The sequence below is a fragment of the Stylophora pistillata genome, chromosome 1 (assembly GCF_964205215.1).
Source record: "Stylophora pistillata chromosome 1, jaStyPist1.2, whole genome shotgun sequence".
NCBI classification, from domain to species: domain Eukaryota; kingdom Metazoa; phylum Cnidaria; class Anthozoa; order Scleractinia; family Pocilloporidae; genus Stylophora; species Stylophora pistillata.
Window position 1 is genome coordinate 38,850,265 of NC_142519.1, and position 16,589 is coordinate 38,866,853.

General features: G+C 39.2%; 1 protein-coding gene and 1 pseudogene across 1 annotated transcript in view; one reads left to right on the top strand and one right to left on the bottom strand.

Annotated features, from left to right (window-relative positions):
* The window catches only part of LOC148742427 (uncharacterized), a 186,969-nt gene that overhangs the window by 38,229 nt on the left and 132,151 nt on the right, over positions 1 to 16,589 (top strand). The gene's annotated exons all lie outside the window — the stretch shown is intronic.
* Positions 4,601 to 5,755, bottom strand: LOC148742429 (uncharacterized; annotated as a pseudogene).

Genomic DNA, 16,589 nt, shown 5'->3' on the forward strand with positions numbered 1-16,589 from the left:
ATTTTCACAAAAATACGTGCATGAACAATTCAGCACGCTGTAACAAAGTTTCTTTCAAACCCTTAGTGGACGTTTTTCTTGATTGCCGCGAGCGAACGATTTAAATCGACAGAGCATGTTTGTAATAAAGCTTTCAGTGGAGGTTTTACAATAAGAAAACCTGACTGAATCATCTGTTTTGATACAGAGCAAGAAACCATTTTTTTCACAGTGTCAGTCACTGTTCCATTGATTAAGCAACTCTAGTTCTTTTATCAGCATAATTAAGTGCCACTCCCGCTAAGAGCGGTCCTCTCGACTTCCCGTCCAAAACAATTTTCCTTCATTTTTTTCCTATGAAAAGGGTTTAGGACATACATTTCAAAAATAGTTTGGTATTTTTCCAACTCTCTGTTTTTGCTTCACCATAAGCGAAAATTGACTTTTGGCTTGACCACCCGTGTAGAGAACGATCGAAAGGGTAAATTTCACAGCTTTTGTCGAGCGTGCTGCGACTGCAATGGTATAGTTCACGGGATTCTCTCTTGCTTCAAGTGCTATGTTCACTCAGTTCACAGAAAAAATATGGAAACCTCACTTGAAATCCTAGTCATACCAGCTTGATCAGAAGAGACCCTTCTCTTCGACCTTAATTTTTATATCAAAAACTAACCAATTTAATACAAAGAATTCTCAAAATGCAGGTGTAGATCGGGCTAAACAGTCATATCGGAGGATAGTTTATACACCAAGGAGGTCACCGATTGTTTCAAACCTGCGGGTATCTCTCTAGCTTTCATCCACCATCCTCTTGAAAACAGCGCAAATCAATGTCTGTACTTAATCGCGCACGTGTCAAAGCTCATTTGCATAGTTCTGAAAAAATGATCTATGATATGTCTTTCACCGTTCAAACTTTATTTGTTTATCTTCTAGGTAAGTATTTTAGGTTTTCATAACAATTGGATGGAAAAAAAAGCAAGTCGTCCTAAAACGTTGCATAAACATGACCAGTCGTAAGGCTTGCACGACAACGTAAACAAAGGCGATCGGAAGTTCCTCGGTAATTTTCTTTGAATCAGGTCAATAGCCACGTACAGAGTGGAGAAGATCAAAATTAAAGAATACAATTTGGCATTCTGCTCATTTCAGACACACTGTGTTGCTTAAAAGGAAACTTAAACAAGTTATAATACATGTACGTTACCGTGTTATTTACAAAACAACCTTCTGCGTAAAGATAATTTCGTAAATGGTAGTTCAGACTTTCCGTGACACACTTCTCAGCTTTGAGGTACTTTATTGATGATAAGGATATCCAAGAAGTTAATAATAGCGAAACGTTAGTAATTCCCCTGCCACATTTTCCATTATTACAAGGCTAAATCTTTTTGTCTCAATACTTTTGTCTTGAAATGTATGATGCATTTCGCGATGCAATCAGTCGAAGCTGGAGACCGGTAATTATTTATAAACCGGGAGGGGTACAGGAGGGAATCGGAGAATTTTAGTAGTATTACAATAAATTCCACCTAAACCCGCCTTAAGGCTCTGTGACATTCGTATAACCCCCACCTCACAATGGCAGTATATAGCCACTTCATCTGTCCTCCTTTAAATTCTTTTGGCGACACCTTATCGTTTACCTTAACAACCACGTGATCCCCTCAAAATCCTCCACCCCTGGTGATAAATAGTGGCAGGTCTCTTAGCTTCTGTTTCCATTTACTATCCCCACAGCGAATGTAAGTTATCTCCACATATAAAATACCTGAAAACTAGTTAATGTAGCGATGGAAAGTCATGCAATGGAATGAAGCACAGAGTTAGAAATAGCCTTCCTAAATTTCTTGGAAACATATGCATTCGGTTTCCATGTCACTTAGTTTCTTGAGTAAGGTGGCCTTCAAATCTCTGCCTTTTGAGAAAAATTTAAAAAAATGTACGGATTTCCCTCAAAGTGGTGACTTTAAACTTCCCTACGTGTCATTTGTAATATGTTCGCAAATATTATGCCCATCAGATAATATTGGATGAGCAAGTCCGATTTCGGAAATAACACCCTCTACATCCTTTTTCCTTGCTTCGTGTTCAAGGTAACCGCTTTCTTCTTCGATAAGACTTTTGTCGTCGCCGTGTCGTCGTCGTCATCGTCGTCGTTTGCATCCTGTTCTGAATCTTTTGGGACTGTGGTTTTTCTTCGTTACAAAGCAGAAAGACTCGAAAAGAAGCTTTGAACCTGGCTCCTCGTTAGCCATTAATTTCTGGTGAATATTCTTGTACCATCTGCCTCTTTCGCCTTTCTCATTTCTGTCGCAACTTGCGCGGGATCGGCTTTTCCGCTCATTCTTTCACCGGTTTGAAACCTACTTGAAAGATACCCTTTCACTTTCTCGGTGAATCTTGTTCCACTACCCTCCGGTCTCTGAAGGGCCCAGCCCATCTTGCACACTTTAGTCAGTTCAACTTCGACCGTCACCTCGGGTGTTGCTATCTTTGATTCAAGAGTTAGAGAGGAAAATCTCATTGCCCAGTCACGTCTAAGGCCGTCGCAAAGGCTCGCTGATGCTTCTTTCTTGCTGTGCTCCCCGAGGTGCACATGATCTTGGAGTTCTTCTGAAGAAGTGAACTAAGAGCCGCAATCTTGTTATGGGCAGTGAAATAGCATGTCCTCTTTATCATCGCTGGAACTTCGGCTATGATTGCGATTCTTTTTTATGGCCCGTGGAGCTGTGACGAAGAAACCATGATTTTCTACTTCCTTTGACACAATGAGGTCATGCCTCTCATGGATGAGCTCTGACCATGGTATTAATTTGTCCTTACCGACCTCATTGGCTGTTGAGAGTCAAAGACCATCCTTTTTAAACGCAAAATTGTGGAAAAGCTGAAATTATTGATACCCTTAATTCTGAGTTCCTTTCTATCACTAACAATTTCGTAAACAGCAGCTGACGTTCCTATCAATTGTCTCACTTTTAATGCTACGTGCATGTCAGGTGCCGTCAAAATGTTATGGCCTTCATTGAAATATTTACGAATTGCCCCTTTCATTGGACTAATGATGCGATCGCAAACATCCTTGCCAGATTGTGGTTCGGAAAAATCACACCCTGAGAATTAGAAAAGGAAGTATCTCGGTTAGAATAACTGATCTATCAATACCTGCCATACTAATACAGATGTTACTAGGTAGGCTTAGTGTATTCTCCTGCCTCTATTAACACATTCCACTCATCATGAAAATGTTAATATGAAAATTATACTTTTAACGATGCTAAAGAGGAAGCAATAAAAGGGCAACTCCGCAATAAATAAATACCTGCGCAGTTGAACTCTCTCAGGATGTCCTTCGAGAAAGTAAGCATTCATTCGCTACACGTATTGTGCGTATAGCAATAGCATGTGAGCTAGAGAGATTTATTAAAATACATTTTAATCTGCCTTTAAGCAAGGGGGTCGGCGGTATGCAACGTTTTAAGGGTGGAGAGGATAATCATGTTCCTGCGTTGTATTATCAAAAGATTTTCATCAAGGTTGTTTGCATCGGCTCTGAAATATAAGTTACTATAATGGACAGAGACAGCAAGAAAGTTTTAACTTAAAAGTTCTGAAGTCGATTAAGCTATGAATTTGCATGTTTTTGAAAGAATTTTTTCGCGTTGTAATCAAAACGCATTCTCATCTTACCTCATCACCTTGATTCCAGCGCGTAAACCAACGTTAGAGGCAGCTACACTTAGATTGTTGTTGTGGTAACAGTCTGCGCCATCTGATCGCAAAAATACTTTATTTGCGGTAGGCTTGATTTTACCGAGGTTTTTTCAGAATTGCGTAAACCGTGTTCCAGTCTTAGGCACCACTTTAAAAAAGATGAACATATGACATGATCTCAAGGCCGTTGTCCTCTGCATTCCTCGTAATAACTGAACTGACATGCCAGTTTATTCCTCTCTTTCCAAACCACTCAGACTGCTTTTCCCTGTACTTTAGTTGGATGAACTTGATGGCCCAGCATGACAATGAAGGAGGCATTTTTTCGGAGGGAGGCGAGCAAATTCTGTTTTATTCTCTCTTGATTCTTTGTCCAGATTATATGCGCCTTCCACTAAAGAATCGCCCCTCTGGCTTAACTATGGTCGTGCTTCAGGTCTTCTTTCTTCTCTGTGCTGTCAAAAGTTATCAAAGGAGATTCAATTTCATTTCCGATTGCCTGAATCACGGATTTCAAACTTTCGCAACTATCACAGTTAGCTTGAGGTTCTTGGGAACAACTTCCTTGAAACTCGGGGTTTTGGGGATAGCTTAGAGAAAAACGCATACACGCATACAATGCTCATGCCAACGACTGCTATCCTCTTGGCAGAGCATCCCATACGCTGTCTTCAGGTATTGCTTTGCATCCTTCAGATTCTTCCGAACGTCTTCACACCACTTTGCAGTTGCCCCGCCCTCTTCCAATTCCTCCACTATCTTGTGCATTGCTTCAAACCGTTCCGCTCCTCTTGCAGGAGAGTTGTCTAGCCCTTTAAGGGATCGCCTTTGAGAGGGCTCTCTTGCTTGCAAAATTCTGTAAAGCGATGATTTTCCAAGGGGGTCAAAGACCTCCTCGCAACAGTGTTTAACTGAGAGATTGTACAATCATCGTTGATCGTCCAACAATTCTGATGACATTTAGCAGGACAAGACGATCCCTAGAGTCAAGTTTTAAAGTCCTTGTTCCATAGGCCACACCTTTTTAAAATATGGTTGGTCTACAAAAGACAGAAAATGATCAAGTTTCACTAGGTCTATTTGGACTCTGTGGTGTGGCAGTTTGTTGACGTTGAAACCAGCTTCCACATTTTTGGCACGAGCCCTTGCTTTCTTAATTTTTCGATCGCTCAGTTTTTCAAATGGCTGATGCATTTTCTTTAAGAATTTCGCAGAATAGCTCGTTGCATATATACTCAAGATCTGTGTTTTCAGGTTCCTCGAAGGTGCCTGTTTGTATGAGGTTATCAGCGACTTCAAGTCACTTGAGCAAACTTCATTTGTTATTGGAGCCTTGAATGCTTGCAATAACTCTTCGCTGTCTTTTGGAGCGATTACATTGCAAACAGCGCGACATCTCTCTTCCATGTGATCCAAACAAAGGGATTTTTCATTTGTTGTTACCTATTCCCATTCCTTTTTATTCATTGTAATGTTCATTTGGACATCCTTTCCCTATTCTTGTTCTTACTCCTGTTCCTCTCTAATTCCTTGTATCAAGAGGAAATAATTGGAAATTTTTTCACTCTGTTGCAAACGTTAGTAGCGTTATTTGAATCGCAAGGCTTAATTAAACTTTCCTTGTAAAACGGCTTCTAACTTTTAACACTTTTTGGCCTACCACACCAACATAAAAGTTGTCTATCTCGAAACATTTTCTGTCATCACCAACACTACAATTGTGAATGGTTTGTCTCGACTTTAAAAATGTTGGCTCTGGCGGGCAAATCTCCCACCACGCCGCCGACAAATTTTTCTCGGATGAAAACTGGACAAAATCGAGTAAAAAAATAAAACCGTGTGAAAACTGGACAAAATCGACTGAATAAACAAAGCCGTATTAAACTTGAGCGGATGCAAAACAAGAGATAAATTTTTGTCTTGAAAAAAAATTGTCTTTTGATCTTATGGAGACTGCCTGCTGGTGTAGCTAGGCCCTCACAAATCAATTTTTAATAAAATAATAACCTTCGCATTCAAGGAATTGAAAATAGTACTCACCTGATCCGACGGGAACTATCATTCTGATTATTTTGAAAACATCTCTAGCCAGTCTAGCGGTGAATACTCGGCCTCCTTTCACTACCTCATATTTTCCTTTGTGCTCTGGATGCTGACAAGTACTTTTACCGCATTTCCAGTGTTTTCCCAAAACGTTCCGATTAGAACATACAAACTTCCGTTTTATATTTTCCTTTCGGAGCCAAAATGACCGGAACGAAGCAAAATTGACTCGTACTCGAGGATTTCGCTGGATAGATGGTACTTGAAATGACTTGATACGCCGTACTGGCATTCCAGGAGAGATATCGGGACTGAAGCTCCGCTTAAATACCCGCATCCACTACAATCTTTGCTTTCCATGAGACAAGTAGACATTTTTGTGCGATAAATTTCTTAAAACATATCAATAACTGAAGATCCTCTTCTCTCCGCTAAACAAACACATGGGTAAAAGACTCATCCAAAGCGAGAGGGCTGGTCGAGGTATGCTAGAACCTTCAAAAGGGTGGGGGGGGGGGGGAGAGTAATGTAAGCTCAGTTGTCGTCCCTAACTCTTTTATTTCAGTCCATCTATAACTTTTGGTTCTAATTCGTTACATGAATTACTTTTAAGTTTCAATTTACATGCGCGCGTAACAAGTCATGGGACAAATGGACAAATAGCACAATCACGTCACGCAACATACCAGGCCGGGTTTGCCTCCTAAGTAATGATTAAGCTTGTCCCTCAAGAACTTTGTGGATTGTAACAACGTAAAATCTCTAATTATGGCAGCAAATGTTCAGAAAAGAGGGCCTTCTGATTACATTCCGTGTGCTAAACCTCGGTAGAAAAAGCAAGAATTCTTGCAGAGGGTTGTTTTGTAGATAACACTGTAACATACATGTTTTAACTTGGTTGTGTGTCCTTTTAACTGACACCTTACATCTGAAATGACCAGAACGCCAAATTGGATTATTTAATTTTGATCTTCTCCACTCTGTACGTGGCTATTGACCTGATTCAAGGAAAATTATCGAGGAAGCGCCCTCCGATCGCCCTTTGCTTACTTTTTCACGCAAGCGTTACGACTGATCACGTTTATGCAACGTTTTAGGACGACTCGCAATTGATTTCCATCCAATTGTTATGAAAACCTAAGATAACTAACGTAGAAGACAAACAAACGAAGTTTGAATGGTCAAAGACGTATCTTCGTCATTTTTTAGAATTATGCAAGTGAGCTTTGACACGTGCGCGATTAAGTAAAGACACTGACTTGCGTTGTTTTCAAGATGATGGTGGATGAAAGCTAGAGAGATACCTGCAGGTTTGAAACAATTGATGACCTCCTTACTGTATAAACTAGCGTCCGATATGTATGTTTAGCCCTATTTAAGCCTAAATCTTGAGAATTCTTTGTTTTAAATTGGTCATTTTTGATATGCAAATTAATGTCGAAGGGAAGGGTCTCTTCGGATCACGTTGGTATGAAAATAATTTCAAGGGAAGTTTCCATATTTTTCTGTGAAATGACAGAATTATAGCTAGTAACTTGAAGCAAGAGAGAATTCCCTGAGCAACACTACCGCAGTCGCAGCACGCTCGACAAAATTCGTGAAATTTACACTTTTGATCGTTGTTTACACGGGTGGTGTATCCAAAAGTTAACTTTCGCTTGTGGCGAGGCAAAAAAAACAGAATTGGAAAACAACTAAACTATCTTTGATACATTTGTCCTAAACCCTTTTCAAAGGAAAAAAATTAAGGACATTTTTTTTTGGCCGGCCAGTCGAGAGGACCCACTTCTAGCGGGAGTGGCACTTAAAGTGGCTGAACACAGTTTTCGCGCGCGCTTTTGCTGATGCAACTCAGCGCGCGCACAAGGATTGTAAAAAACAAACATGCCGTCAATAGAGCGGTCATTTTATTTACACAACACGTAACCGCACTGTCTGTGCTATTTTTCTCTATAGTTGGCGCGGTGATTGAGGGCTTTAATATTTTCTTACAAAGATATGTTAGAATAAGTTTACGGTGCAAAGAACCCAGCAATTCTCAGCTTTTTCGTCGTTACTGAAAGAACCCAGTTAAATGCAGCGCATGCGTAGTGAGTAAAAAAATTGCGATTGAATGAAAACTTGCTTTCTCGGAAATATGCGTATTTCTTGAGAACCACTCATTAGAATCTCACGCAATTTGGCACGGAAATACTTACAGTCAAACTAAGTGAGGCGTACCCCTCCGGATTGCATTAATGATTTGATTATTTGCATATTGAACCCGCTAATCGTTTCACTAGCGCAATAACGAATTTAATATTTGAATATGGAACCCGCTAACCATTTCAAGAATGCAATAATGGATTGATTATTTGAATATTGAACCCGATAGCCGTATTCGTTTTGAAAAAGCGCGGATCGTTGTTTAAATCAGAGGTATATTTCTGATTGGATTATGCGAACACATGATGATGGATCGGAACTATTTCAACATGGCGTCATACATGAGGGGAAGGGTGAGTTCGAGTCTTGTGTAGAACTTCTTGTAAATGTTGTAGATGGAATGTTATCGAGAGCTTTTCTCGCCTATTTACATCTTGACGAACTCGTAAAAATTCTTGTGTGTATTCAAGGTCGAACAAAATAGTTTACGGCGAAGCCATCGCAAGACTTTCTTTATTTCGTTAATATTTGCGATCGACTGTTTTCGCAGTGTTTTTACAGTGCAGTTTGTTCATTTTCAAGATTCCTCGTCAAATAGAACAATCTTATTGGACTTCAGAAATGGACTTCTAATTTGAACAATGATCCGCGCTTTTTCAAAACAGATACGGCTATCGGGTTCAATATTCAAATAATAAATCCATTATTGCATTCGTGAAACGGCTAGCGGGTTCAATAATCAATAATCAATTCATTATTACATTCTTGAAACAACTGGCGGGTTCAATATCCAAATGATCAATTCATTAATGTAATCTTGAGGGGTACGCCTCACTTAGTTTGACTGTAAGGAAATAAGTAACTGGAGTATTGAAAAAAATTGATTTTAAACAAAGGAAATTCTAGAAAATCGATTGAACCTTCAACAAGGGACAATGGAAGGTCTCTGTTAAATTGTTATCAAAATGGTGTTAACATGTGAGTATCGTTACAAGCTCGTTGCATGCAAGTTATAAAGAAAATCTAATGACTAGATTTTCCACAAAGAAACAAAACGGATTTTAATTGCCTCTTTATATCTATTCGTGTCGCCATGACAACGATACATACGTCAGCTTAACTTTCAAAACACCAAATTTTGTGTTGTTAACTTGCTTGCTGCCAGTTTTGGCGACCGAGAGATCAAGGGTTTTAGAGAAAATGGTGAAAGAAACAAAGGTATCAAAACTGTGTTCAGCCACCTTAAACTGTATATTTTAAGTATTTCCCTGTGTTCTGGAAGCTTGTCTTATTTCTCTTAACAGACAAAATATCGGCATTTAAGAACCCCCTCCCCTGTTCGGCGAAGGGTCTGGAACCACCTTTTTCTACTGCTTTTCAATCGAATTTAAAAGGCAAGTTATTTAAACAGAGTTTAGCTGTTGTTTAGCAAACTAAGCTGCGTTCTAAGCCATCTTCATGATGGCCGAAGTTTTTATTTGAACATTAATTTTTCTGAACAATGTCAAGAGGGTCGAAAGCAAATCGTGGAAGGAAATTTCAACCCACTTATAGATAATCCCCAGGGCTTGATAATCAATCACTCATTGATTTGAATTTTAGGGACATGAAAAATTCGGGTTTTCTGAGCTTAAGGCGGATACAGGAACCTTCAAGAAATAGGAGTATATATTCTTCCAACAAAGCATCAGTTTCCACAACATCTTCAAGAGTGCGCTTATTTGCGGTTGACTTGTCTAGTATAGGGACCTGTCCAACAACAAGTTACAGTATGTACCACCAAGAGTATTTGCTGGCATTAACGCTTCTGAGTACGCTAGGATAAAGCTGTGATTTCTTTTTTTATTTGGCTAAAATAAAAGTCATGTTGATGTATCCTATCAGACTCGGATGAAAAACTCATGAAGGGGAGTTACTGGGCAAAGGTTCATTCTTTAATAGCTGACAGTTAAAATAAAATTTGTGTTCGGGGCTCAAATGAGAGTTTAGTAAGTATACGATGTGTTATTAAATTTTTGTTGAGAGTTCTGGAGGAACTTAAAACAGTCTGGAAGTTTACACATAAATAAGTAAAATGAACAGATATTAGTGGCTTAGCTGAAAATTTGGACAGGCACGATTGCTTAATTGTTTTCACAAACTCGGTGTTTCATGTTGTAATTCAGGAATGTTGTTCCGAGTCAGTTCACCGGCCTGATCATGATAATACAAAAAGCTCTACACGAGGAGTTCGGCAGCCCGTTCGTGTCAGAGAATTTGCATTCTGCCATTAGCTTCAGCGGTATTGTAGCGTTTGTATTCAATCGTTCATCAGTGGTCTTGTACATGTAGTCGATGTGTTCCAGCTTTTATTAGCGCTGTTGCAGCTGTTGTAGACAGACGTTTCATCAGCACTGTTACAACGGTTGCGTTCAAGGTTTATCAGCTCAAGAAGATGTCTTAAAGCGTTCATCAGACACATGCCATCCCACCGATTTCTCCGTCGAACTTTCAAAGTTTAGGAGGGCCAGTAAGTCATTCAAGAATCCAGAGTAGTTCAGGCTCCTGGCTTATCCCTGGGGTATTAGAGTCCCCCCATCAAATCCTTGAGGTAAAATGCTAAATTTAGCTTTTGTAGTTGTCCTGAGTGCACCCGTCTATCATGTCCAATTTTGATTCAAACAAGACTTTTGGAATTTTGAACACATAGCGGTCATATGATAAAATGCTTATTGACTGAGTTTGGGCGGGTCAGACGGGAAAATAATTGGCACTTGATTATGGCGCGAGGATGTCGCACGTGACCTCAAGCCAAAAATTTTCCCGTCAGGCCCTAATATACCACTGAGTTAAGAAGTACAAATTTTTTTTCCGTTAAAACTCGTTGAGAACCATATTTTGGAAGCAGTCCCAGTTAAAAAAGCAAAACAAAACAAAAGAGTTGCCCTTGTTCGGCAAGCGTACGGTGTGAGCTAATGTTCGCCACATTGTACACTTTCCAAGCTCTCAGCCTAGCACTCTTAAGAGCCACTGACCATAAGTATCGAGAATATGCCGACAGTTAGTTGTTAGTTCATTTTATTTTTCCTAAAGGACCTATTGTTGAACCTTTTTCAAAAATTATCAAAAGGTTCTATCGCATTTTCTCCTATAAATCGAAAAGTTCAAAATACACCCAGATGGGTGTGGCCCCCCCCGCCCACCTCTGTAAAATAATGAAAGAATATTCAACTTCCGCAACTTTGCACGCCCCAACAAGATGAAATACCGCTTTTAAACTTTGTGGGATAGCAGATGGTCCTTTTTGTCTTTACGAAAATACAAATTTCTTCATATTTGTAATGTTTAAGTTTGAATAGTGACCCGTTAAAAAATGGTACTTTCGTCTTTTTCGAAGAGGTAATATAAAGGTCAACTTCGATGGCCTATAAAGGCTTAACAAAAGCGTACAATGTGGGCCAGGGCACGTTTCTTTTGCTAGGACAACCTCAGTAATATGGTTCTGCGCAACATACAATGTTCCCCACGGGAGATATTTGCAATTACAAAAACCTTTTTTCTTGTTCTTATTTCGAATAGTTGGTCACCCAGTACCATGATTTAACTGCTCCAAATTGGAAGAAATGATATTCTGATATATCGAATTATTCCAACTTTAAGGGATGGTTTTCTTAAGGTTCAACAAAACTATTAGACAAAGTACGATTAAAATCCATCGCATTTTGTTAGTGTGAGAAATATTTGTTGAAAAGTACATTTTTCGAGCTTGATTTATGGATTTGATGTGGGAACTCTAATAACTCAGGGATAAGCCGAGAGTTCGAACTAAATCTGGCTTCTTGAATGAATTAGTGACCCTCATAAACTGTGAAAGATTGAAAGAAATCTGTGATATCCTGATATATCAAATTATTCCAACTTTAAGCGATCGTTTTCTAAAGGTTCAAAACACCATTAGACAAAATGCGATTAAAATCCATCGCATTTTGTTGGTGTGAGAGAGATTCGTTAAAAGTGCATTTTTTGAGCTAAATTTAGGGATTTGATGTGGGAACTCTAATAACTCAGGATAAGCCGAGAGTTCGAACTAAATCTGTGAAAGTTTGAAAGAAATCTGTGAGATAGCATGTGTCACGCCTGCCCCGGTCCTCTCATGGACAGACTCTTAAACCGTTTATCAGTGGTATCGTAGCAATTGCAATACAACCATCCAAAAATGCCCCATAGTGAGTGAAAAGAACCATCAGGGATTAGCATTTAAAGACATCCTCTACAAAACAGCTCACAGGCGCATTCCTGTAACACCACTAGAAGGCGACAACTAATAAACCTCTCAGAAACAGTTGAAGCGCTGCATCACCGCTGGTGAACCCTTGGGGACCTCCACCACACTTGAACCAGCCTGGTGAATCCTGTAAGACAACCACAGTGCTGATGAACGCTTGAATTACAACCATAAAAATGATACCAAAAAACGTTTGAGTACATCCGTTTCAACGCCGCTGATTTATGCTTGAATACAATTGCAAGACACTGCTGATTACCGTTTTAAGAAATCCGTTAAAAAAAAAATACAAAAAAAAAAAACCTTCAGAAGTGCATCCGCTGTAAGACCACTCGAAAGCAACAGCTAATAAAGCGCTCAGGTAAGATTGAATGCAAACGCTTCAACAGCGATGATGGACGCCTGGAGACAAACGCTATAGAAGCGCTGATGAACGCTTGAAGACAACCAGTGGAAACTGTTGATAAAAAATTAAGGTGGAAGACAACCGGTAAAACGCCGCTGATGAAAGCTCAAAGTCAGTTACTACAAAAACGCTCCAAATCGCTTGAGAGCAACCACTTAAACGCGGCCAAGACCGCATTAAGACAACTGCCACTGAAAAACCTCCAGTGCAACCGCTATTTTACTGCATATGTTAATATTTACGTTACCGTTAATCTGATCGACCTTAACCAACTCCGAATGACTCCCTTAGGTCCTTAAGTGCTTGCACTTTCGACTTACTCCTGGTCACCTCGTGTTTCATGAAACGGTTGGAATATATGACCAGCGAGGCTGGAACTATTTTCACAAAATATGATCTAAACATTTGTCATCCATTTCTTTCAAGTTGTGATTCCGTCGAATTTTCGTCAAACAATGTATCTGATTAAAGTATTCGCCCTCTTAAAAAATTGTGCCACTGCTCAGAAAACCAGATGATTTGAAATGCTGGCCAACTGATTGAGGGATTTTATTTTGCATCAGGATCTCTAGGGTAAAGAAAAGACAAACTAATTTAGTATTCATTAATGTGAATTTGAGGTAATTAAAAAGGAAACGTTCACAGTATCTCGAAAAAGTATGGTATGCTTTCAAATATAGGAAAACATTATTTTAGGTAGCAGAGTTCACGCTTCGCTCTGGTGCCACATTGATTGCAGGGACCTGTCCAACAAACATAATCTGCTCAGTTTACAAGAAAACAAGACGGTTAAAAACTATTGATGGGGTTAAATATAAAGGGAAGATAACATATAAATTTATGGCGATCGCAAGTGACGATTAACCCTTATTAACCATTTCAAATCGGTAAATAGCTTCAGATCGATGTTTAAATAATGGACCATACGGGGGTCAAAGAATAGCCCTAAAGTTTATTTAACAAGCTGTTTACCACTTCTGTACATGTCAATTTGATAATTCCAGCCAATTCATCGAAATCCACGCCTCACGGTTTTCAAATTGTTACTGCTACTTGCATGTGCATATTTTATCAACCTCAGAAAACACAGATTAAACAATACAATTTGGCCTCAGGTTCATTGAAAATTAGTAAATCCAGGTTAAATTTCAGTGGTGGAGGTGAAGATACTTTCGATGACGTTAAAAATAGCAGCCCATAATTCATGTCGTATCAAGATTTTGTAAATTTTCTACTTTGTTTTGCATTATGAAGATGTCATAGCAGAGTTTCTTTTTAACCGAATTATGATTCATATCAATTACGACGGACTAACTCGACATTATTCTTTAACATAACGTTTTTTAAAAGAACCTGGGTAACTCATCTGCCGTCGCCGCTTCGAACGCCTGAAATCTTACAAAAATATGTGAACCAATCAGTGCGCTGAGGCGAGCTATGATTTCTTTCAATTACTCTGCTTGTAAAAGTTTTTCTGATTGCCGCGTTCAAACGACTCAAATCGAAAGAACATGTCTGCGCTGGAGCTTTCTGTTGATGTTTTACAATAGAAAAACTGACCGAATCATCTGTTGTGATTTGATAATTTTGAAACGAAGCAAGCAAGAAGCCATATCTTATCAGTGTCAGCCACTGTTCCATCTATTGCGTAACTCTAGTTCCTTCATCAGCAGATTTGAAAGAAAGGGTTTCTTTCGAGCTTTTCCCTCTCTTTTATCTTGGTTTGGCTTTTTGAACAGACAAATATCAAAAAAAATTTCTTCTTTGAGCGATGTTCATGTGTTAGGAGTCAAAATTTATTTACTTTGGCCCTTTAAAACTCCTACCCCTGTTCTGCGAAAGTACGGCCTGATTGTAAACAACACAAAACCCTCTTTATAATTAGCTGCTTTGTTTAGTAAAGCTGTGGTACCGTTGCACTGGATTAAATGGCATGTAAGTTTGGAGCCTGGACACTCCGGACGCTCGGTAGCAAGTGCCGGGATCAACACAAATATAAGCAACAGAATTCATTCAATCCAGCGAATTTCACATTATTTGAAGAAAAAATGTGAATGATCGTTTTGACCTTGTACGATTGTGTTTAGGAGTTCTGCTCCTCCTCTGGTGGATGGCATTCATACATGTGCAAGGCACCCCTTGACCCAGAGGAGACTGGGACAGTTTGTGAGGATTATAAGAAGGATAAGGCCTAATAATAATAACAATAATATTAATAATGATAATCATGATAAATTGATGACGCGCAAATTACATGAAATTTTTAAATCTGCGTAACAATTTAGAGTTCAAATACTAGTACAATAAACCACAACTGCGAAGAGAAGGGAATATGAATACGAAGTCAACCCAAAGACTGCAATATAATTAAAAGAAAAATTTGTTCTACGATAAAAGGCTTTGATAAAAACACCCGTCTGAAAAAGGTGAGATTTCGATGGTATTTGCACTCTCTATATTAGTGGGATTTTGGGACAGAACAGTAGAAATTGTTCACCTAGGGCAGCTTTAGACTGAAGACAGGTATTACTAAGAGGGACTTCTGAGTTTCATCTTTCGGTAGAAGGGGAGCCGAAAAATGTTCATTTAAAGAATCGTTAAAGTATTTGGAGCTGTTTTAAACTCGATTCTGTTTCTTTTCGGTAGCCAATGTAATTAAAAAATAGTGAGGCTATGTGCCACAATTTTTGTTCTCTGAAGATCAGTTTAGACCAAGCATTCTTTATCCGCTGCAATTCAGTTATTACACAAACTGGTGATAAATAAAAAAGACTGCTGCAGTAGCCTATTCAGCATATTCACGGATTGTAGTGAACGAGCCAATGAGGGCCTTAGTTGACTGTTGTGAGAGATATTTTTTGAATGTGGTGAATATAATGTTGTAGACGTCACTGAAAAGCTGCTTATATTTGCGATGTGTGTTGGCATAGAGAGTCTGGAATCAAGTTTAATTTCAAGCGCTGGCACAGGTTTGATATTCGAGACACCAACATGAGTACCGACAGTTATCCACTGTTCCCAGTTGTTGTGGTGTCCCAATAATGATTATTTCGGTCTCGCCTTTGTTCAGTTTGAGCTTATCGTTCAGTCATTCGACTTACCAGTTGTTGTGGTGTCCCAATAATGATTATTTTGGTCTCGCCTTTGTTCAGTTTGAGCTTATCGTTCAGTTATTCAACTTACCAGTTGTTGTGGTGTCCCAATAATGATTATTTCGGTCTCGCCTTTGTTCAGTTTGAGCCTATCGTTCAGTTATTCAACTTACCAGTTGTTGTGGTGTCCCAATAATGATTATTTCGGTCTCGCCTTTGTTCAGTTTGAGCCTATCGCTCAGTTATTCAACTTACCAGTTGTTGTGGTGTCCCAATAATGATTATTTCGGTCTCGCCTTTGTTCAGTTTGAGCCTATCGCTCAGTTATTCAACTTACCAGTTGTTGTGGTGTCCCAATAATGATTATTTCGGTCTCGCCTTTGTTCAGTTTGAGCCTATCGTTCAGTCATCCAACTTGCCAGTTGTTGTGGTGTCCCAATAATGATTATTTTGGTCTCGCCTTTGTTCAGTTTGAGCCTATCGTTCAGTTATTCAACTTACCAGTTGTTGTGGTGTCCCAATAATGATTATTTTGGTCTCGCCTTTGTTCAGTTTGAGCCTATCGTTCAGTTATTCAACTTACCAGTTGTTGTGGTGTCCCAATAATGATTATTTCGGTCTCGCCTTTGTTCAGTTTGAGCCTATCGTTCAGTTATTCAACTTACCAGTTGTTGTGGTGTCCCAATAATGATTATTTTGGTCTCGCCTTTGTTCAGTTTGAGCCTATCGTTCAGTTATTCAACTTACCAGTTGTTGTGGTGTCCCAATAATGATTATTTTGGTCTCGCCTTTGTTCAGTTTGAGCCTATCGTTCAGTTATTCAAGTTACCAGTTGTTGTGGTGTCCCAATAATGATTATTTCGGTCTCGCCTTTGTTCAGTTTGAGCCTATCGTTCAGTTATTCAAGTTACCAGTTGTTGTGGTGTCCCAATAATGATTATTTCGG